This window comes from Astatotilapia calliptera, chromosome 10 (genome assembly GCF_900246225.1).
Source record: "Astatotilapia calliptera chromosome 10, fAstCal1.2, whole genome shotgun sequence".
Taxonomy (NCBI): Eukaryota; Metazoa; Chordata; class Actinopteri; order Cichliformes; family Cichlidae; genus Astatotilapia; species Astatotilapia calliptera.
In genome coordinates this window covers 24,710,593-24,733,821 of record NC_039311.1, presented here as the reverse complement: position 1 = coordinate 24,733,821, position 23,229 = coordinate 24,710,593, and the positions used below count along the sequence as shown (strand labels likewise).

Sequence of the window (23,229 nt, the reverse complement as noted above, 5' to 3'; positions counted from 1 at the left end):
TCGAGTTTCACTATACATGCAGATTAATAGTGATGAGCAATTTAGTGTGTTACAGATATTTATTTTCCCTGCCTTCACATGACTCAGCTGAAAGACTCTGTGGTTTCTGTTCTGCTAATAAAAGAGTTCACACAGTCATCGCAGTTTTTTCCAAACACGTCAGCTGACCCGAATGAGCTTCTTTAGGTTTAATGGGTTTCACCTGCTTTTAACTTCTTTCAGTATTGGTCTTGAATTCTGAAGCTCAAGGAACAGAACTTAAACCGGTATACAAGCTGGATAGATTTGTATGGGGAGTGATGCTCATAATTGACTTTTTCTTTTTTTTATTTAATACGTATAAAATAGCAGATATTCTTGTCCACGCTGATAGCATCTGAAACCCCAACCTGACTCCTTTACTTTTTGTTTTGATACTTTTGTACTTGTGCCAGTATTGGCTGATTAAACTTAGCCAGGCTTGCTTTTCACCTCGCTGGCAGTCGTTGGCAGATACAGACATCTTACTTTTCACAAGGAAAAGTTAGATGTCTGTATCAGGAGCATTTTGTCTGCCTATCTCCACTCTCTTCATTCGGTTTGGTGGATTTTTTTCTGCTCTCAACTGGGATCTGCAATCGAAGTTTCAGGATATGAGGCTCATGAAGTAATTGTTGATAAATTGTGTGTTTACAATAAAACAAATGCCCTTCCTTTCCTTTTTTTCCTGCAGGGCTGAGCACAGGACTTTGTTCTTCCTGTACAGCAGAGGGAGGGATCTCTGTATTTCCCCCTCTTCCTCCCTCCTTTTTTTTTTGCTGACATTACTGCCTGCATACTCTGACAGCTGACGGGGTGGGCTGCAAAGGGAGGCTGTCCTCTGCCAATGTTGGGCCTCTGGGAAGATCAAAAATAAGTTTTTTAATGCATACTTTAGTATCAAAGTCTGGGACGAAATTACTAAATACATACAATGTGGTGCAGAAGCATTTAGTCCCTCCCTCTTATTATTATAAGACAACATATTATTATTTTTGCATATTTGTTACATGTTTCAGATCCTCAACCAAACTTTAATAATAGATGGCCCACTCTTTTTTTGCAGAATTATTTTAATTCAGCAGCGCTGGAGGGTTTTCGAGCCTGATTAAGGTCATACCCAAGCATTACAATCTGATTTAAGTCCAGACTTTGACCAGGCCACTCCACTTGAAAACCTTCATTTTGTTGTTTTTTTTTCTTTCAGTCATTCAGAGGTGGACTTAGTGGTGTGTTTTGGATCACTGTCCTGCTACATAACCCAAGTCAGCTTGAGCTTCAGAGCACAGTAATAGCCGGACATTCTCCTGGAGGATTTTCTGGTAGATCTGGTTGATCAATAACCGCAAGTCGTCCAGTTCTTGAATCAGCAAAGGAGCCCCAGGCGATCAAACTACCACCACCATGATTCAGTGTTGTTATGATCGTTTTATGAAAGGTCGTGCTAGTTGTACACCAGATGTAATGGGACTTAACCCTTACTAAAAGTTCAGCTTTTATCTCATCAGTCCACAGAAAATTTTCCCAAAAGTTTTGAGGAACATCAAGATCTTTTTTGCAAATGTGAGATGAGCCTTTGTGTTCTTTTTGATAAGCAGTGGTTTCCTCCTTTTCCTCCTTGAACTCTGATTCAAGGATGCCATCTCATCCTTGAATCATCAACTCTGACCTTAACTGAGGAAAGCAAGGCCTGCAGTACTTTAGATGTTGCTCTGGGGTCTTTTGTGACCTCCTGAATGAAACATTGGAGTAATTTTGGTAGGCTGGACACTTCTGGGAAGATTCAGAACTGTTCCAGGTTTTCTCCATTTGTAGATAATGGCTCTCACTGCGGTTCATTGGAATCCCGAAATCTTAGAACTGGCTTCGTAACCCTTCCCAGACTGATAGATGTCAGTGACTTTATTTCTCGACTGGTCTTAAGTTGTTGTGTCCCTCTTTGAACTCTTGTAGCGATCTTTACTTTATCAGACAGGCTCTATTTAATTTTAAGTGATCAGGTCTGGCAGTAATCAGGCTGATCAAATCCCCCTTTACATGCATCACACTGATTGTACAAGACTTTGCACAAGATAAATTCCTCTATTTTTTTAGTGCTTTTTGATTAGGGAACATATTTGCACTCCTTCTGGGAGTGGAAATTAATTTCCAGGTTCTGGACATTTATCTCCAGGGAACCTAGTGGAATATTTATAAGCTCCTTCTCATCTCCAGAAAGTTTATCTACATAGTTGGATCAAAGTTTCTCCAACTAGCGTTACTCTTTGATACTGGAAATTTAACACCCTGCCACATGATAGATTAGATGCTAGTATAAAAGAAAATGATGAGAGGATCTGGTCAGTCTTTTCAGAATATCTCCCTTCAGATTTGGAAAACTTGCTCCTAACAGGGAAGAATTTTGCTGAATGGAAGTTCTCAGTAATAACACACAACTTGATGGCTGCTGACCTGCTTACCAGGGTACTGCTTACCCTGAAAAGAAAGACATGTAGTAGATTGGGATGTATGGGGCAGCTAACATACCCCTTTATTTTTTTATTGGAATTTTTAATTACATGTGGACTTAAAAGTAACTTTTCATTTTCAATAAATATGAATCAATAATTTTGTGCTCCAAACTTTAGATTGTATTTGATGATATTTGTTGAGCTGTTTGAAATTTTTGAAATTACCTGCCAATTATGAATGTTATTCCATTTACACTGACTCATGGTTTGACATGCTAGCCAGAGCCCTCAGATGCTGAAGTCTGGCAACAACTTTATTGACATCAGCAGCATGAACACATCATGGTGATATCGAAAAAAAAGGATACATTGAGGTTGTAAGAACCTGTGGGATGACATCATTTTATTATTTTATAAAACTTTATTTATTTATTTATTTATTTAACAGATTTGATTACTCATTAACTGATGGTGCTGGAAAACGGTTCCAGTCCACTTTAACCCCTGGCTTTATCCATAGTCGGTGCATAAGAGATGGAAGGTGAAGGAAAACCATGAATTCTTCTTAATAGCCAGTAGGGGGTGACTTATTTAGATGCAAGTTAGATTGTATAGAAGTTTATGGGAAAACATCCTTTTGCTAACTTAATTTATGACTTTTCTTGATGAGTTTATGGCCTCATTCTTGAGTTTCAAGTCTCATTAAATGGTACTGGATGATGATTTTTTAGATTACTGTCAAGATTAGAGTAAAAAAGGATACATTGTTAGAGTAAGCTTGTCCTGTGAGAAGTTACAACAGGCAGCAGTGTTCTTAGTGTTTCAGTCAGACCTAGTGGCAGAGAGCCAGTTAGAAACACTGGAGCATCTCCCTGTGGCCTGCTTTGAACAGTCAAATTAAACAGTGATATCGCAGGTCAACAGCAGTGAGTTCTCAGAGTCCATGCACCAAACATCCATCAAGCATGGACTCTGAGCATAGTCTCACCACTGCATAGTCTCGCTACGAGGCATTCTAAAGAGACACAAAGATGTGTGTATGCAGCCGTTATCTCGCAGGAAGTCATGCAATGTCTTCCTGCTTTTCTACCCGTAACGTCTAGTGACCTGGACAATCAGGACAAAGGCTGTTACCACAGAGGCAGTTAAAGGATGAAAAATAAGTCACAGCCTGGCACCGTTACAGTTGAGTTTACCATCTGTAAGTAAGATTTTGGCAAAAAGTGACAAAAGACATAATAAACAAAGATACATTTTAGTTGCCTACTGTGGTTGTGTCCATCTCATACGTACTCTATGGCTGGAGCAGAGAAACAGAAGCTCGGTATAGACCTGAGCAAACTGCAGTGTTAGCCTGTAGCTGAAATGAGTTGGATTTGGCCCCGAGAACCTACCAAGCATAGAAGTGAAAAATGTCAGCTTCCCAATAAAGGTCATAAACATTAACATATGCCCATCACTTCTTTTAGACAAAAACAAACACCCAAAATTATATGGGATGCAATAAATAGTATTATAGATATCAGTTTAAATAAAGCATTATTATTACATTATAATTAAATACAATTTTATTTGTTTGATCAGTGTTATAGATAAAATATTATAATAAAGTTTGGTTCTGCGAAAGCCAAATGCAAAGAAATGAAGAGTGATTCAGGATTTTTGGACAGTACTCTACTAATGTTTTTAGAGAATAAAAGTGGATGCTGTGATCTCGACAAGTACATTCATTAACCTGGAACAACATCTTTCCACAGACTCATACAACACAAATGTCATCCATGTCCACGTCGATCAAATTTGTCACTAAAAGGTTTTTATACAAAATATTACAAAAATCAAAGACAGAAATCCCACAATCTTACTGACTGCTTCAACTTAAAAGTATAGGAGTGTATTCACAATACTGAATATGTGCGTGTGTGTGTGTATGTGTGTGCACACACATGCACCTTTGTGCTTGCTATAAGAATTATTCATATTTTCCTAACAAGCATCACATTATCATATCATACATGTTTTTAATTATCACCTCAGAACACATTTCTTTATAATCATTAAAACAAACCAAACAAAAAGTGTAAAGACTTCAGAAATCCACCAGGGGGCAGCAAAACAGCGCCCAGTGTTGACGGATCCAACACTCAGAGCTCACACAGTTTCACCAACGCAGAAAAGAGGTCTTAAGTGACTAAAGCGACTAAACAGTGTCAGATCCCGGATGAGATCATGACTATATGAGCAACTTTTACCTGTGCACAAAGTAAGGCCAAACCAACCAACCCAATCTCTGTTTAATGTTTGCTATATCTCCTTAGGTTTTGAACTATACAAATGTTTTAACCCTTCCTGCCCGCTTTATATCAGTTACACACAAACCTTTATGTAAAATGTAATACTTAACACACAAAATTTAGTTGCTTTAAAATTACGTTTGTGCATTTAATTAACTGCGTGTTTCACAGTTAGCCCACAAAAGTATATTGTTATTTAATACCATTTATTCTGCCTGTGTTCAATCGCCACCGGAACCTTTTCGTTATGGATACTTTTTATTCAAATAATTCCTTCAGTAGTTGTTACAAAGTTGTTACTGACATACAGAGCACACAAGGATACAGACATAAACAAGCAAGTCAGGAAAATCAGACTATGTATCAATCTGTAATAATATTTTATCATTGAAAAAGCAATTTTTATGACAGGATTCAGATGCCCCCCCTTTATAAAGGAGAGAAATAAATTACAAATTACATAACATTAGATTCCTGTAAAACACACACACACACACACACACACACACACACACACACACACACACACACACACACACACACACACACACACACAGAGCAAAGCCTCTTGATTTCAAATATGAGATTTTAGTGAACTGACTGAGCGAAAGAGAGAGATCCGGAGGCCCACGACTGTCTCCCTCCCGGAACTGTGTGTGTGTGTGTTTCTTCCTGTTGTTTCAGATTCCACTTCACTCCCCCACTGCTGCCAATCCATGACCTCTGACCCCAGCTGAACCCAGCTGTCAGCTGTCCTGGCCTGCATGGGACTATCTATCTCATGGATCTAATAAGAAGGTTAGATGTGGCTCCACCACTCAGCCTGGCTGCTAATTTGTCCCAGGGGTCAAGGAAAACGGCTGTGGGCAGGTCACTGACAGAAAGCAGATCTCTGTTTCTTTTAGACAAGTGCTCACAGAAACATACGATCCTCTTGCCACATTAACGCGGAGCAGAGTGTAATAAAAGGTTACACCAATCAGCACCTGCTTAAGATCACTTAGGCGTCCTTAGTCCAGCCATAGCAGCTCTGAAGGTGTAATGCGGGGCTGTACCACCCTTTATTGGACCCTCCACAGCCCAGATGTCTGTGATAGGATGTGTTTTCCTGCTAAAAGAGGCCACCTGTTTCAATGTAAGGGTGTATGTGACCTACACCAACACAAGGTGGGAACATGAAAAAAATCTCCTGTTCAAGACTTAAAAAAAATCACATTATGGAGCACTGATATCAAAATAATACCATAATCCAAAGTTTCCCATAGTGCATCCTGCTGCCATCACCTAACATCAGACATGACCGTTAATCATGAGACCAGGCCACCTTCATCTGTCACATGCTCACTGGTCATTCATTTAGTGGCAGGATATGTCGTGGTTCCACAGTGTTGTGGGTATCACGTCTGCTTTATATGTGACAATTATTTACTGTCTGATTATATGTTAAGACATATATGTTTCATGAAGTTTCCAAACCCACTCGTCTAAAGTGCAAGTTGGTGGTAAAGCCCAGCACTGTGTCTACACAAAGGCGTGAGGTTTCCATAGTGTAGTGGTCATCACGTCTGCTTTACACGCAGAAGGTCCTGGGTTCAATCCCCAGTGGAACCAGTGTTTTAGACAATACCAAATGGTGTATCTTTGACCTAGTACCACTGACAATCTGTTCCCTGTACATCTTCTCCAGTCCAAAATATTGGTTTGTTCTAAACATTAAAAACACAAGCTTTGTATCCAAAACTACACACAAATCGACGCCCATCTATTTAGGCGTTTAGGACTTTAGGACTCTATTTAGGCATCCAGTCTTTGTTTACTTCATTGGTGGATATGTATATTGGATGGAAAGGATTGTTCCTCGAGGATGTGTAATGTGCTTACACATTAATTAAAAAACAAGGACCTCAAGTGTTATTCAATACGACCAAACCACCTTTAAATTATGTGTATTGAGCCATGTACAGATTTTTAAAGCCATTCATTCAGTGATTTGTCAGCTGTAGTGGTTCCATAGTGTTGTGGTCGTCACGTCTGATTTACCGTACACGTAGGAGGTCCTGGGTTCACTCTCCAGTGGAACCATGCTGTTTCAGATGTCTGCCACATAATAAGTGCATCCATAAAGTTTAAAGTGGGAGTTTGCCCAACCAGTCTACATGTGTTTTGTGGACTTAGAGAAGGCATTTGACCGTGTCCCTCGGGGTGTCCTGTGGGAGGTGCTATGGGAGTATGGGGTGTCTGTCCCATTGCTACGGGCCATTCGATCCCTATACAACCGTTGCAAGAGCTTGGTTCGCATTACCGGCAATAAGTTGGACTCGTTCCTGGTGGGTGATGGGCTCCGCCAGGGCTGCCCTTTGTAATCCGATTCTGTTTATAATTTTTATGGACAGGATTTCCAGGCGCAGCCAAGTGGCGGAGGGCTTTCACTTAGGTGGCCTCAGAATCTCATCTCTGCTTTTCGCATATGATGTGGTTCTGTTGGCTTCATCGGGTGATGGCTTCCATCTTGCACTGGAACGGTTCGCAGCCGAGTGTGAAATCAGCGGGAATGAGGATCAGCACCTCCAAATCTGAAGCCATGGTTCTCAGCCGGAAAAGGGTGGAGTGCCCACTTCGGGTCGGGGATGAGTTCCTGCCCCAAGTGGAGGAGTTCAAGTATCTTGGGGTCTTGTTCGCGAGTGATGGGAGAAGGGAGCCGGAGATCGACAGACGGATTGGTGCTGTTTCAGAATTTGAAAATTGAGAATTCATCTCATAAGTCATGGCACACTACTCTTCCCAATTAGCTGCCTGAATAACTTACAATTATTGGTACTGATATCGGCAATACTGGCCCAATATTTACTTGCTATTGGATCGATACCAAAATTTGTAGTGTGACACAGCAGCACTATGAATGAGGGAAAGTGCGAATGTTGAATGTTTTTGTTGAAATGTCCAGGCAGCTATATATATGTTAAATGACAAGATATACAGTGGCTTGCAAAAGTATTCGGCCCCCTTGAACTTTCCCACATTACAGCCACAAACATGAATCAATTTTATTGGAATTCCACCTGAAAGACCAATGCAAAATGGAACGAAAATCATGCATGATTCCAAACATTTTTTACAAATAAATAACTGAAAAGTGGGGTGTGCGTACAAAGTATTGGTATCGAATCAGTATCGTCGATACCACCCTGAGAAATCACTTGTATCAGATATCACTAAATTTTAGCACAGATCTGACAGTCAATGGCTCCCGTTACTCATCTAGTCTGAGGAAGCACTGGTTGAAGTGTTTGTGTATTTATTGATTTCTTTTAAGATTTCTTTGAATCTTTACAAATATTTTAAATTATTTTATTAAGGTTTATATGTTGTGTGTTTTTTGTTTTGTTTTTTAACAATGGATGTAAAGTCTGTCAATAAAGACTGAGTAATTGATAGTTTTTAGGTCATTCAGTAGTTGGTTTCCTGTGTTCTGTGGTGGATCTGTAGTGTAGTGGCAATTACATCTGCTTTACGCACAGAATGTCCTGTATTCATTCCCCAGTGAACCACTATGTGCTTCAATTCTTGGAGTTTTAGTATTTTCCAAAGATGACCAACAATCTTTGGTGGACTTCACTTGAACTCTTTAATCAAAATCACTTGAAACAATTGACTCAGCCCACCAACTACGTACGAAAATGTTGGCAGCTGGCCTTTTCCCCCACAGAGACTTTTATAGGACACAAAGTTAGCAGTTGGCGTGCCCATGTCCAGATGCCTTCCTAACCGCTCAGCACAGACTATGCTCTTATTTATTTATTTATTTATTTATTTATTTATTAACACATTTCACTGTGTGTTGTACTTGTATGACTATGCATGTGACAAATAAAGAATCTTGAATCTTGAAAGTCTTTCAGCAACCACGGCCATCGCCCCCTGGTGACCATTAAAAGATTGCAGGGTTAAAACTCAGTGAGCACTAATTAAAACAGTGTCTGTAACATGTTTGATGATGACCCCAGATGAAAGCCATAAACTAATATGTGTTAACTAAATAACAAAAGCCATTGTCTATACTACATACTGCATGTAAGTACATCCTCACAGTTGCCAATTTTTTCCCTGAAAAAAAAAAAGAGCAGAAAATGTCCTTTGAGGTTGACTTTGATGTTTCGTAATTTCTTTTCTCCCATTGTTTTTATTGTCTCCCAAGCATTTAACGCCTGTTACAAGCACCAATTAATAGGTAGATAAAACAAATTTTTACACTTTCAAAATGATAAATTATCTGCACAACCTTTATGTAAACATCCCAAACAGCAACACACATTGAGGACAAATTGAGGACACCACACCAGAGGAAACATTTCTTTTTAAAGAATGAAAACTGTCAGAAAGCTCAGCACCTGGAGTTGAGTCAGTGCTAACCAACAGCCCCAGATGCTGAATCATCTTTTCACCACAGATATGGACACCAGCCCAGAAGGGTCACCCTTCAAGTCCATCACAGGCTCTCCATCAACGAGGGAACCATATGGAGTTTTTCTCCTGCTGCACATGTTGACACAGTCGAGGTAATGAGTCTCTGTCGATCGTTCCAACACCTCCCCACGGACTCACAAACACGCACAGCTGATGGATGAACTGCAGTGACCAGATGAGCCGTCCAGCAGAAAACATTAGTGGACTCTTGTTTCCTGGTGTCCTAAAATGAAATTCTGAAGAGACAGCTTATGTTTTCAGTACTCTTAAATATCATAATTAGATGTTTTAACTTTATATAGCTGGGATTTACATGCATTAAAAGTCCGCTATCGATATCAATAGCACATACACACAAAATTAGTGGCTCAGGAAATTGAGCAGAGCGACTCGTGATGGGTCAATAAAATGATCTATGCACAGTATAAAAGGACTATGAAAAGATTAAAACAGGAATAAACAAGCCCAGAAATGATGCTACATAAATGCATTTTAGAAACCACAGAGCATTTTCTATATGAATCGAAGATATACTGTATTCAATATATCTAGGTATGTTTCTTAAATTCTTATTTATGTTACACTTTGGGAAGGCTAACCAAATAAACAGATGACACATTGAATAAACTCAGCTAGTAGTTTATTAAGTACCACTTAAGTGCTTGTTGGTGCAAATATCTAGTCAGCCAATCCTATAGAAGCAACACAGGGGATTTAAGCAAGTAGACACGATGAGGAAAACCTGCTGAAGTTGAAACTGAGCATCAGAATGGGGAAAAAAGGGGAATTAGGTGACTATTAATGTCTTTCATAAACTGCTGAAATAATAGGACCCCCCCCCCCACACACACACACACACACACACAATCATTTCGAGGAGTTTTTATAGAAGGGTCTAAAAATATTCCGTGAACTGCAGTACCTAATCAAGTGGCTTGTGAGTGTCCGCTGCATGTGCTTTTGGGAATGTTTTGTGGTTGTAACGGCAGCTGTTCTCCACAAAGGGGAGGCAACAGCATCTCTTTCAGAAGAACAAACGGCATGTTTTTTTTCTTAAACTTAATTGTGCTCTTTATGATGTGAAAAACACGGCACTGTCATTCCAGTCAGCCCGCTATTTTGTAAAATTCAGGCCAAATATTGTCAGAAAAATATGAGGAGAAAGTCACTTCAAAACAAAAAACAGGAAAAGCCATGAGCTAATGTTGCCAAATCCCGACTCACTGGGATGTTTTGAAATCTTACACTAAATATCCTCTCTACTCTCATCAAAACTCATTACCTCTCCTCATATACATAATCCTCATTAATCCTACTTGTACTCATGAACAACGTGTGAAAAAAAAAGAAAAAAAAACTCTTTGAAATGAGAGTCCGCTTCATTCCAGCTTTGGTGCCGCCAGACAAAAATATCTCAGGAGACCATTAAAAAATGTCAAATTCAATTATGCCTTTCTCTCTTTTGGGACACCACACACACACACACACACACACACACACACACACACACACACACACACACACACACACACACACACTCTCACACACACACTTATGTAAAAACTGAATGAAAAGAAGAGGAAGTCCTGAGGGCTTTGAAAGCATGATTGGGAGAAAGCCCTTGTGCTGGTTAGAATAGAAAAGGTGAATAACAGCTCCTGGTAGCCGGCAGCCAGCACAAAGTGGAGTGGAGAGCTTCATTCTCCTTGCCAGAGAGGGAGACCCCTCACGGGGGGTGGGTGAGGGCCCAGAGGGCCCTCAGCAGACCGGGACCTATGCTTAATGAGAAATTCCTGGGGATTTAGAGGGGCGCAGAGGTCTTCATTTTCTCACTGCGCCCACCGTCCCCCGGTAGCCGGGTGGTGAGGTTTCTCTTTCAGCCCTGAAACGTCCCCAGAGGAAGGGAGAATCCCCCCATTCAACACGAGCAGGGCCTGCCTGCCTGCCTGCCTCCTGGATTATGTATATGAGATGTGGGTTGCAAGATCACAACCTGCCACCTCCTGCACACTGCAAAAAATGTCAAGTCATTTAAAAGCTGCACCTGCCCCCATAAGCAGCATCCCGTCTCCGCTAATTAAGATGCTGTATTCACAGTAATGATTGTGAGGCAGGAACAGCAGCGGATGAAATTCCACACACAATAAGTCTAGAAAAAAAAAACACAAGGCATGAGCCAACATTTACATTTAATCCTCCAGGCCAAGATAGCAAGATAGTTATTTTCAAGCATGCAAGTTTTTCTAAATGATATATTTTTCCAGGTACATGTTTGGGATGGTGATTTAAAACAATGAAAATCATCCTATACTGAAGAAGCGGTACAGACAGCAATTGAGTTTAGACACTTTGACAATGATGTCACTTTTCAGCCTCAAAGCAGGAGTGGGGGAGGGGGCATACAGTCTTCCATACGGCAGTAGTTTTATAATAAAACCACTGAATACAATTTTAATTACAGTAACCAAATTGAAAAATTCAACATCCCACAGGAAAACAGTGAAACTCATAGACACACTGTATTATTTCAAGAAAAACAATATTTTACACCTGAGGTACAGCTTCATGACAAACAGTGTAGCCATTGTGTTGCAGTAGTCTCACAAGTTTGCAGATAGCTTGCAAAAGCGGCGCTTCTTAAATCTCTAATGATCCTGGGAAAGGTGTAGCTCTGCGGAAGCATTATGACCTTGTTGTGACAGCAGATAAAACTCCCTCCACAGCTCAGCATAGTGAAGCTTTGTTTGGGAATAAATCTGTGTGGACTGTTTTCAAGTTCTTTATTAATTAGCAGAAAATGAAACCAAAGCAGAAATGTCTCCAAAAAGGACACAGTCCCCCCGGACTCCAATGGTAAAATACCCAACGTAGTTACTGACAGGTGCAAAAAAATCATTTTGCTCTATGTAGGTAAGTATCCCAATTACTGTATAACCCACCGTTGTAAACTGTATTAACTAGTGGGAAGCATCACAGTGGATAAACTGCAGCAAACACAGTGAAAACAACAGAGTTATATTTGATGTTATATGTTTCCATGTGCAACAAATGTCCCATCACTAGAGAAAAAAAAAAAAGATCATATAAAGAAATTACATATATTTCATTTTAAAAAAAAAAACAGAACTTCAAACCATTAGTTTTTATGTACGTCCCTGGGACAGCACGTGTGCTGCAGTGTGGGGATTGTTCAGCAGCATAGGAACCTGGCCCCGGACGGGTCAGGAGATAAATCTTCCTTGTGTTGTATGCTTTTTGTCAACATTCTTCTAGCAACAAAATTTTTAAAATTTAGTTTAGTTCTAGTTGATTAAAAGACAATATTAAAAAATTCTGGGAACTTGCACAACTTTCACTTTCAATTTGTGATTAGAAGTCATCTGAAGATTGCTCAACCTTGAGATATTTGTTTAGTACTGGATTACATGTGCTGTACTTTGTTTTGTACTGGTGAAGTAGCAAGCATAAAACTTTGTGTTTAAGGTTGGTAAATTTGGCTTTACCAGGTGAGTTCAGTTAGGTCAGGTTGTGACAGGATTGCCAGAAGCATGGTTGTATTAGATCTGAGCAACCCTCCTCTCCATACATAGGGGATGATAGCACTACTGTAGATAGAGGACAGAATGAACTCTTAATTTTTCCAACCAGCTCTATAGACAATTCAACAAACACAGGCATTGCTAAATAAACCCCAAATCAAATTAAACCTGTTCCAGCATGCTGCTCTGACCAGAGAAAATGAACCCCATTGGCTGCAGAACGCTAAAAGTAGTTAAAACCACTCACCACCACTTTTTATTGAAATGAACAGTTTAAAGCTGAAGAGCTTATCAAGTGTACCTTATTTTCCTTCCAGTCCACTTTGCTCAGGCTGCAGGGGAGTGGAGGCTGATCTCGTCTACGCGGGAGTTAATTCTCCAAGTGTCTAATTAAAAGAATGAGCTGGGCGTTGAGGGGCCGCTGGGAAGCAGCTGCCCCTGTCGGAGACTCCCAGCACCAGGCCTTTGGACCCACTCTGGCCCCGGGACCCCGGCTGAGACGCTCTTACAGCTGGCCCCTCGGCTGAGCTTCAGAGGCAGAGGGCCCGCGTACTGGACATTGTGTTGGGAGAACCCTTGCTGAGGTCCGACTCAACTGAAGACACAAACAAACCCCAGTCGGCCGCTTGACGGCTTCACAGGTACAGAGACGGCGTCCTCTCACCAGGTCTCTTCAGGAAGCCGTATTCATGATAGAGCATTAGGGGAGCAGCAGCCTCCCCATTCAGGACTGCATTCACATCCCTGGCATCTCACTGACAATCACATCCACGGCTACTCACCGCGTCTTAACCTCAACTGACCTCTGGTTTGGTGGACTAGTGCAATATATGACAATCTGCTTCATAATTTGGCGATGGTGAAAGCAAGTAGTGGAAATATAGTCCATGTAAGATTCTCTCAAATAAGTCTGAGGGCTGTTCAGGAACATTAACAGAACCACCACATCCCAACTGTGAAGTTTAAAGCAATTTAAAAAAAATTTTTTATAATAATTTTTTATTGAGGCAACCAAAGTGAGTAGCTTACTGCAGTATTGTGACATAAACTAAGTATAAGGTAATCCTTTTGAATATAGTCATTACAAATATTTTTTTGTCTAAATCCAAATGTGGGCAAATTAAAGGGTAATGAGGGGTTTGGGTAAGTAGGTAACTTGATACATTTATCAAAAAGCTGCTTTTTAAAGTTTCCTTTAAACAATAAAAAAAACAACCCATTCCTTTCCATTACTCTTTATTATTTAGGGAAAAAAACTTGCTTAAATCCCATTTTGTGACATTTTAATTTTCTTTAAGACATTGTGCATCTATTACTTAATTACTTTGGTGTAGTAGGAACGGCCATGGGGAAAGTCTTGATCAGTAGGAAAATCTATAAAACCTACATTTTGTGCCCTTCCTCACGTTTTCCAAAGCCAACTAGTGGGCTGAACTTTGTTTTTGCTATGTTGATTCTGGTCCCCGGGCCTTATGTTTGACACCCCTGCTCTAACAACTATGCGCAGTAGTTTTGCACACAGTACAGGCTTCCACTGAGGCATTATTAACGTCTCACTTGATCATTTTTGTGTCCCCGGAACAAAGTCTTCTACTAAGTGTTATAACAACTGTTAATATTAAAGACTGTAAATACATTACTTTCAAACATGCAATAATATTGGAATAAGACAAAAATACATTATCTGAGTGGATTTTTTTCTTTTAGAACCTTGCAAAATGACAATGCTGATCTATAAAGCATTAACAAGTGATTTAAAGATGTTTAATGATAAGCCATCAGCTCCTTAATAACTGCTTAATGTGGCACCTGTAAGACACACACAGCCTGCCTGGCTTGGAGTCGGATTGCGTCAGTGTGCTTTCAGAGCCAAACAACCCTCCTTTTTAAAACTCAAAACACAGCCAGGGGCTTTGGCAGAAAAAATGATCCCCACTCTGCCCCTCAGCATGAGCTGGGACTCTCAGTGGGCACGGCTGCAGAGTAGCTTGGGATCATTTTGCCTCCTCTAGTGAAAAAAAAAACCCAAACAAAATTGAGCCCCTATTTAAGGACAGAAATTGATCAATTTATTATACCAGTGTTTGGATGAAAACTATAAGAGCCTTAAGGTTTAGACAACAAATGTGTCATTAGACCACATTGAACAACAACATCTATTTTTCTGTGTTTTTTTTAAATATCAGATTTATTCAGATGTAAATGAAATTTATGGCTGGGTCTACAAAATAATGTGCACATTCACATCAAAACTTATGCACATATTGGTAACTTGTAATGTTTTAAAAATGGTACTGTCTATCAAAATAGTTTGCAACTTCAATACTAGCATTAACAATACAAAATATCAAAAGTATCAATACCAATGCTGGTATCGGTATTAGATCGATACTAGTGGGATGAGATCGATACTTTGTTACTATCCTCGAAGTTCAGTATGTAGCTGGCTGGCTAATTTTATTTTGAAAATAAAGAGATTGATAACATCAGAAGCTGTATATTTACATTCCAGGTGTCCAAAAAACCCCCAACCCAGTTTCACAATACATGAAGAGCTGAAAAGTGTGCTTTGTTGTGTTAACTCCTTATTGTGGAAAGTTAAAAAAAATCACAGTGATTTAGTGGTCATTAAAGTGTGTTTAGAATTTGAAAACTGATGATTCATCTCATAAATCATGACACACTGATCTTTAATACATAAGCTGCCTTTATGAGTGAAAGGTATCGGTAACGGTATTGGCAGTACTTGGTATTAGATTGATACCATAATTTGCAGTATCATACAGCACTATACAGAAGAGCTTCAAAAAGTGATAACAGCAAAATGAAAATATAAGCGTTTCTTTTTCACAGAGTTAAAAACAACTTATTGCAAACTGAAAAGGCCCAAATTTGATGAAAAGACAGACATCACTATCAAACTCGGCATTCAGTCCCTGATAAAGACACCAAATCTGCATCTTTCCTCAAGGCCCAAATTAAGCACAAATACGAGGGGAAAAAAGGGAAAACAGCCTTGGTTCTTCCCTCTGGCTAAAAATTAAACATCCGTGAGCTGGTTGTTCACTCACTATTTAGCCCAAGTGTAAATAAGTCGTCTTTGCGGGAGAAATGTACGGCTAATTGGTTTGTTAAGACGAGAGTGGGTTTGAGGGGAGAGACAGGGGGAGAAATTTCCCCTTTCTTTCATTCCAGACAGGTTAAATGTGCAGTTAGGCCTGGACAATGGAGCCGTCCTTTCACATGCAAAGATGAGGTATATGGAGCGAGCCGGTTTTTGTGGCCGGTATATTGAAAGGCACCAAAGCGGAACGGTATCCCCTCCCCTCCAAGCCTCCCACTTTTCCTCCTTTCTTCACTCCCTCCTCTCCCTGCATGCTTCCTTTGCTCAAGCCTCACCTTGCATCCACTGCTCAGCCTGGTGTCCTGAGCAGTCATGTGTACTTCAGTCAATCCTGCATCTCAGTGTTTCGCAAGAACCACAAGGTAGTGGCTGGATGTGTAGTAGGTGAGACATTCATGCCCAGCATGTAGGAAATACCTGTGCTCTCATTACCATTCATTAATTCTCTAAAGATAGAGGAGATTTAAAGCAATTTAGAGAAAACCTGAAGACTTTAGCATTCAATATAGTTACTGAGCTGGCCAACAGGGGGCGACTCCTCTGTCACCAAATGAAGCCTTTATTGAAATGCATGAGAAAACAATCCTACCTTGATTTATGTTGATTTATGTTTCAATTATCTTCTGTTGGATGCATATCCATTTTTTTGTGCCAGCAGCTAAACAAGTGTACCTTCTTTTGTAGTACACACCACGTTACGGTATTGTTTGATCTGTGATTTTGGTCCGTTGCTAGGTGGTTGCTCGGCAGCATGCATGATGAAGTTTTATGGACTGAAATTAGACGTTATTTTCAAGATATTAAAATGATATGATGCTTTAATAATGTGTTATCGGTAGATAGATGTTAGAAGTGGGTCATTGTAGCATGTTAGTAGATGGTTGCTAGGCAACATGATATAGCTAATTTATATGAGATAGATAAGAACCTTTAAAGGGCCTAAGATGTACCAGTTTGCAAATTTTGGTAGCTCAACTCTTGATTGTGTAGTTTGCTGAGATTTTGTGTATAATAAGTAATTTTTTTCTGCATCCTGCACTTTGATTCAACACTTGATCCCCGAAATTAAGATATTTTAAAGAATTTGAGCACATTTTGGCGCTGAAATAAACTGTTAATTTCTGATATATACTGCTAATTTTTGATATTTACTATTAATGGTTGTTGTTTCACTGTCACTAATGATTAAGACGAGTGGAGCTGCTCTAGCCTATCTTTAATGAGCAAAGCAGACGGAAGACAGTTTGCAAGAAAACCAGGGAGAAAAGCAAAGATTGGGGGCAGTAGTGGAGGGTATATGGGTGGTGTAGGGGGTTTGTTAAACAAAGACAGAGGCCATGAAATAGTGCTTGTGAAAGCCTCGCGCTGGTCGGCTCATTGAGTTGTCAATCTGCCCGGCAGGTCCCCCTGTATGATGAGACCTGTCAGCGAGCCTCAGAGAGCGAGCAGGAGGGGTAGGGATGACCTAATGCTAAATCACCTCCCTCCGCTTTCTCCTCTCAGAGGGTTGAGTGACACCCCCACCGGCCCATAATACAACCCCTGTGGCGGGCCGGACACTGGATCACTGGATGATGGTGAGGACAAAGCACTGGAAGACAGTCAAGAGAGACATGTGGCTCATTCAAAGTTGATTAGCAACTAATAACGTCTGCTGAACAAGCGGTTTGCGATATTTAACACACCCGAATATAAAGCAGAAATAAACTTGTTTACAGCTCGGTCTGTGTAGCTCACAGCTCCTTTCACGAGAAGTGTACGAAGGTATAGTTTATATAACTTTGCCATAAAATGATTGGCACCACGAAGGGAGACTGTGAGTTTCAGGCTAATCAGAATCTCTTTGTTTGTGGTGTTGGTGCCTTGTGGAAAATATTTTGGCAATTTTGGGGCTAATCTAACTAATAGTTTGCCTAATAAGTTCTGCTGAGTGTTGTTGTATTGTAGATTACGTTACACCAATCAGCAGGTATCTGTGTCTGAGCTTTAACCTAATCTCAACGGGAAGGCATTGTGCAGTCTGGCTCATAGTTCAGTGAAAATCACCAGGAGAATGAATATGAAGACAAAAGGGAAGGCCTGCATCTCCTGGAATTCCCTTCCTTGACTTAATGGTCATTTTTTCAGACAGCGAGGGGGCAGGTGGCGGCATAAACAGATTCACCCATTGGCCTTTAGTTCTCTGTCACCTCCTCCAACCTGTCACACCATCTCTTTGTCTCCATCTCCCCGAGTTCAGCTCCGCACCAGACGCATTGTCCTCTTTGACGACTTGATGTCTCTGTCTGTCACAGGGATGCAAATTCAAAGGCACGCACACATAATAACATACAGCGGTCGCAGCCTGGCATCCTGACAGATTCTTTTAAAGGTTATGTGTCAATCTGCTCTGACAGCCATGATAAAGTCTTACAGATTCAGGCCCACTCAGGAGACAAGAAGGAATCCAATGTCAAATAAATGTTGTGAGACGGCATCGTGTTACGCAAATGCCAGGAGCTGAGCCGATTTGTATTTATTTAATGTCCACCCCACATGGGTTTTAATGACACACAGAACAAATTAACTTATTACTTCATTATCTAACTTACTGTTTGCCCAGGCTGCCTCCTCCTGACAAAGCAGGCGGCAGAAGTTCCTGACTGGTTCAGTTTTCTTCATCATACGGGCTAAACTTCATCATGCAACGCTACTTTTATTTAGTTATCGTGTTAACTTACAAAAGATGACTAGATTGGAGTAGATAAAACATTTTCAGTCAAAGTGAAAGCTTGAAAAAAGTCTTTTGTCTATAGATTAAAACTGTGGCATTAATGGAAGGACAGCAGACACTGTGATTCTTAGACATTTTATTATCAGCTCAGACTGGCTCTGATAACATAAAGTATATTTTACCCATACCTGTTTTGTCTCTTTTTCAATAGGACTCTGATTTAATGTATATATGTTTGTCCAGCCTGTGCCTGGTTACATGTAAATGTCATAATTTGTATAACATGTAAAATTCAGTCATTTGAGATTCAAAGCTAGCTAAAGAGAAGGGCTAGAAAGAAAGAAGGAGAGGTTCATTTGCATGAGGAAGGATACAGTTTGCACTGTAAAAGGAAAAGTCAACAGCAATCGGGTGACTTCCACAGACTCTACTATGGACAGATTTCTTTATATTTCAATTCCAGCAGCGGATATCCTAAACTCCTCTCTCATGATTGAATTCTTCAAGTCCAAAACTTTCAGTTTTCACTTCTCAGATCTGACTTTACTGTTGCTTTTTAAAGAAGTGGCTGACAGGACACCACGAAAAACTGCTCGGGTGAAGCTTTGTGTTGAATCAGGATCCTGTGGCTTGTGTTTATGAGCTGTGTTCAGCCTCTGTTAGAGGTACAGTATAAAACAACAGCCCACACACAGACCTGCATGCAAAAACACCACCTGTTTTCTGTTAGATATATATTTTAGGAGCTGAATTTAAGTTTTACTTGGCTTTTAAAAACCTGTTTTAAATTGCCACTGTGGAGCAGCCATAAAAAACCATATTCTCAGTTGTATTTATGCCATGTATGAAGAAAAATGTCCATATTGAGGCTAAATAAGCTCTAACTCAAACCCACAATAGTCCGTTTACATAAATAGATTTATCCATTGGTGCAAAATAGCACAAACCATGTATCACCATCACCTGTCATATACACATATACTTAATTAGGCATTGAAAAAAAGAAATGTCACCTGGTGGGTGAATGCTGTCACTGAATGTAGAATATTGATCCCATTAATAAGAGCAAGTCATCAAGATTTTCAGTGGCTTAAAGTAACTTTAGCTACCTGCTAGCTGTATAACAGTATGTGTAGGATTGGGTTGGTGCATTTATTTGCCAAACCGATCCATCCATCCATCTTCTTCCATTTATTTGGGGCTTGCTCTGCAGTCTAAGCAGAGAAGCCCAGACTTGCCTTCTTCCGATTCACCTCCTTCACCTCATTTATGGGAACACTGAGTCGTTCCCAGGCCAGATGAGAGATAAATCCTCTCCAGCGACGCCCTGGGTCTACCCTGGGACCTCCTCCTGAAAGGACATGACCGGATCAGCTCACCTAGAAGGCATAGGTGCCCGAACCATCTCAACGGGCTCCCTTTGATGTGGTGGAGTAGCAGCTCTGAGCACCTCTCAAACGACAGAGGCCAGAGCCACACTTCAGAGAGAGCTCATGTCTACCGTGTACTATTTTTCAGGTCCTAATTAACGGTTTCTCCTAAATAAAGGAGTGACTTCACCTGCTTGGGAGTCTATATAAGCTGGTTGCCTTGTGAGATGGCGCTCTCTCTTATCCTGGAAGGCTGGTGCTTTTCAAGTACTCAAGTTGATTTTCATTCACTTTGGTTCAGTTGTGTCACAGCTATCCTTAGGTTAGCACCTAGTTTTCTTTTGTTCACTTTTTCTCAGATTATGGCTAATAAATCGGCTTTGAGATTAGAGCTAGTTAGCCATTTGTATCCAAGTTTTGGTTTCAGATGACACAGCTTGTGAAACTAGAGTATTTCTACTGCTTTGGCAGGCCACTTGTTGGCAACTGGTCCTTAGCAACTGGTCCACATTTTGTGTAATACAAAAACAAATAATTAGTGACTGGGAACTTTTAAATGCATGTTGTTCAGGAACACACAAATTTCCAGTGACAGGTTGTTGACGTCTAGACATCATAAGTGACAACAGCTTGTGTCAGACTGTGTGGAACGACTTTGTTTTATTATTGAAAAAACTTCTTGTTACTGGAGTTAAAATGGAGAATCTATATTTTCAGACCGTCAGAGGTGGGCGGTTTGTCCCGGCTGGGCTTGGCACGGCTCAGGAGGCCCTCTGAGGCTGGCCTTGTTTGTTTGGACTGCAGACAGTAATGTGGCGAGCGGCAGCCCGGGAGACTGACGAGGAATGTGGCTGAAGGTCTCATCTGGCCTCATCAAAAGACGACCGCGAGCCTCTCTGTTGTCTCCTCCGTCAAAAAAACGCACACCATCAACACTGAGATTACTGCTGGACATGCCAGACCTCACAGCACCGTGCTGTTTGAAGTCCACTAACTGGAGAAAGGAGAGTTTTTAATAAGTTCCTTTTCTCACAGCATAATCCACTTTTCTGCCACTGATCTCTGTGTTCAGTGTTTTCTCATCATTTAATGATATTTAAGATGAGCTTTTAATCTGTGTAAGATCCTTAATAGTCTTACTCTAGTTTTAATTGCGTTCTGGACCGGATATGGGAAATGATAAACCTGCTCATGCAAATGTCCTCAGAGGTTATATATCTGTCATTGTTGCACAGATGTGCAAACATTAGTAGCATTTGACTCTCAATTTAGACCATCTTTATTATTTTTTAGTATACTCAGTGATTACTTAATTAAAACACACCTGTTACCTGGCGAAATTCCCTACACTGACTCTGCCACAACTTCTGCATTCACCTGCTTTTGTCATTGTCATAAAATTGGATGACACAGCAGTGATTGGGTACATTTACAGAGATGATGGTGCAGCTTCCAGTCTTAAAGGACAAACCCCCCACACCCATGCCACAGCCTGCAAACAGAGCCTTTCAGATGCCGACCTCCAGGGCTCAGAGACAGTTTCATTCCAGAGCTACTTATAAATGCACTTAACCAGTCCATCACATAGCTATGGTAGAACTGTTTGTACTCACAGTTACAAAAATCTCATTGCAAACTTTGCACTACAGCACAGTGCAACACTAGATCCAGTAGCGGTTTTTGATACGGGCGACACGGGTGGTTGCCCGGGGCGGCATCGTGGTGGGGGGGCAGCATCATGGGCATCGGCAAAAAAAATCAAAACAAAAAATTGCTCGTACTCATGCTGCCCCGACATCAACCAACGCATATTGGGAATGGCATAGGCACCGATTGGTTTTCTATCGCCCATTTGCTGGGAGTAAGGGCGCCCTCCGTTTGCGAGGTGCGCCTGCTGCTTGTGGCACAGGGAGGAGAGTGTATGTAAAGTGCATTTCTCAGAAAAGAGAAGGATGATCCTCATAAAGTAACAACTTGTGTATGTCACTGTTAGGTTTTTCAGTTTGACTTTCCAAAAGTTGGAGCAGCTGAGAAATGTTCCTCTTAGATATTTTTGTTAAAAGTAGAGTTACATAGACAGGTAAAAGTAGGAAACTGTACATTTATTGTATTCAGCGATGACACGTTTACTTCCAGCAGATTGTGGATATCTACACTCTGTTTTTTCAGAGGCATTTGCTGTTTGCCTCAGTGCTGGTCTGTCTATTACTCTGGCTGAGGAATTAGGAATTGCCGTCTTTTCCCCATGATGATGAACATTATATCACTGATATGTCATTTGATTCTTTTTTATATCCAAACCCATCAATCTCAGCTACACCCTGTTATAATCAGCTGCTGAAGAAGAGTTAAAAAGGCAAAACATCAGCACATCCGCTCATGTGACTTTTATATTGCACTATTATTCTCTATGATATATGGCTCAGAGTGTTTCATTGTCTTTTTCTCTCTTCGATGTCGAGCTAACTCTTGAATTTTCCCTTTCATGACTTTTCATGACACAGTTTAGATTTCATGCTGAGTGAAGGTTTACATTTGAAAGTGGTTGAGGAAAATCTCAGACAGTTGAAATAAGCTGTAGTAGAACTGCCTGAAATAGAGAATTACAGTAATCCCAATGTTACAGGGAAGCCCAGACGGCTCGGGCACAGCTCCTGACATCCTGCTCTTCCTCTGCTCTCACCTTTTAATTGGTCGGAGCGGCCGCCTGCCTGTCAGGACGTCCTGGTGCTGCATGACGCCTGCGTTTCCTCCTCAGTTTAGACAGAAAGGCCTCTGTCTGCAGTAGTTTCCATGCTTAGCAGCACCGAGCAGGCGCTTACCTGTTCTGCTCATTTCTGTCGTGAGTTATGGGTTTGTAAATGTGGACATCGGCCAAAAGTGTATAATTTTAGCTCCAGTACGCCATTTTCTAAGAGATTTGCTGTAGTTTCCACCACATAGCTCATAAAATATCTCACTATCACCTAATCAACGAGACATTAAGAAAAGGCTGGTAACTTTTCTCCATGCTTGCATTTGAAAAATAATATTTTTCAATATTGTTCACATGCATTGTCGTTGTGTAGGAGAATGTATGATGCTCATACACAAGTGTTAATTAGGTCAAACAGAAATGCAATTATATTATTAAATACTAAGATTCCTGAGAAAACAAGTGAATGAGTATCTTTTGGTTATGAGACCAGCTACCTTATAATCTCTGTGATTCTGCTCAGCAGGTCACCACTGATTAACTGATAGTGTGTTTGCACTGT

At 40.6% G+C, this 23,229-nt stretch overlaps 1 non-coding gene across 1 annotated transcript; it reads left to right on the top strand.

Moving 5' to 3' along the window:
- Positions 1-6,300: 6,300 nt before the first annotated feature.
- On the top strand, positions 6,301-6,373 carry trnav-uac (transfer RNA valine (anticodon UAC)). Its single transcript has one exon. It is a non-coding gene; the product is annotated as a tRNA-Val (tRNA).
- Positions 6,374-23,229: the final 16,856 nt, after the last annotated feature.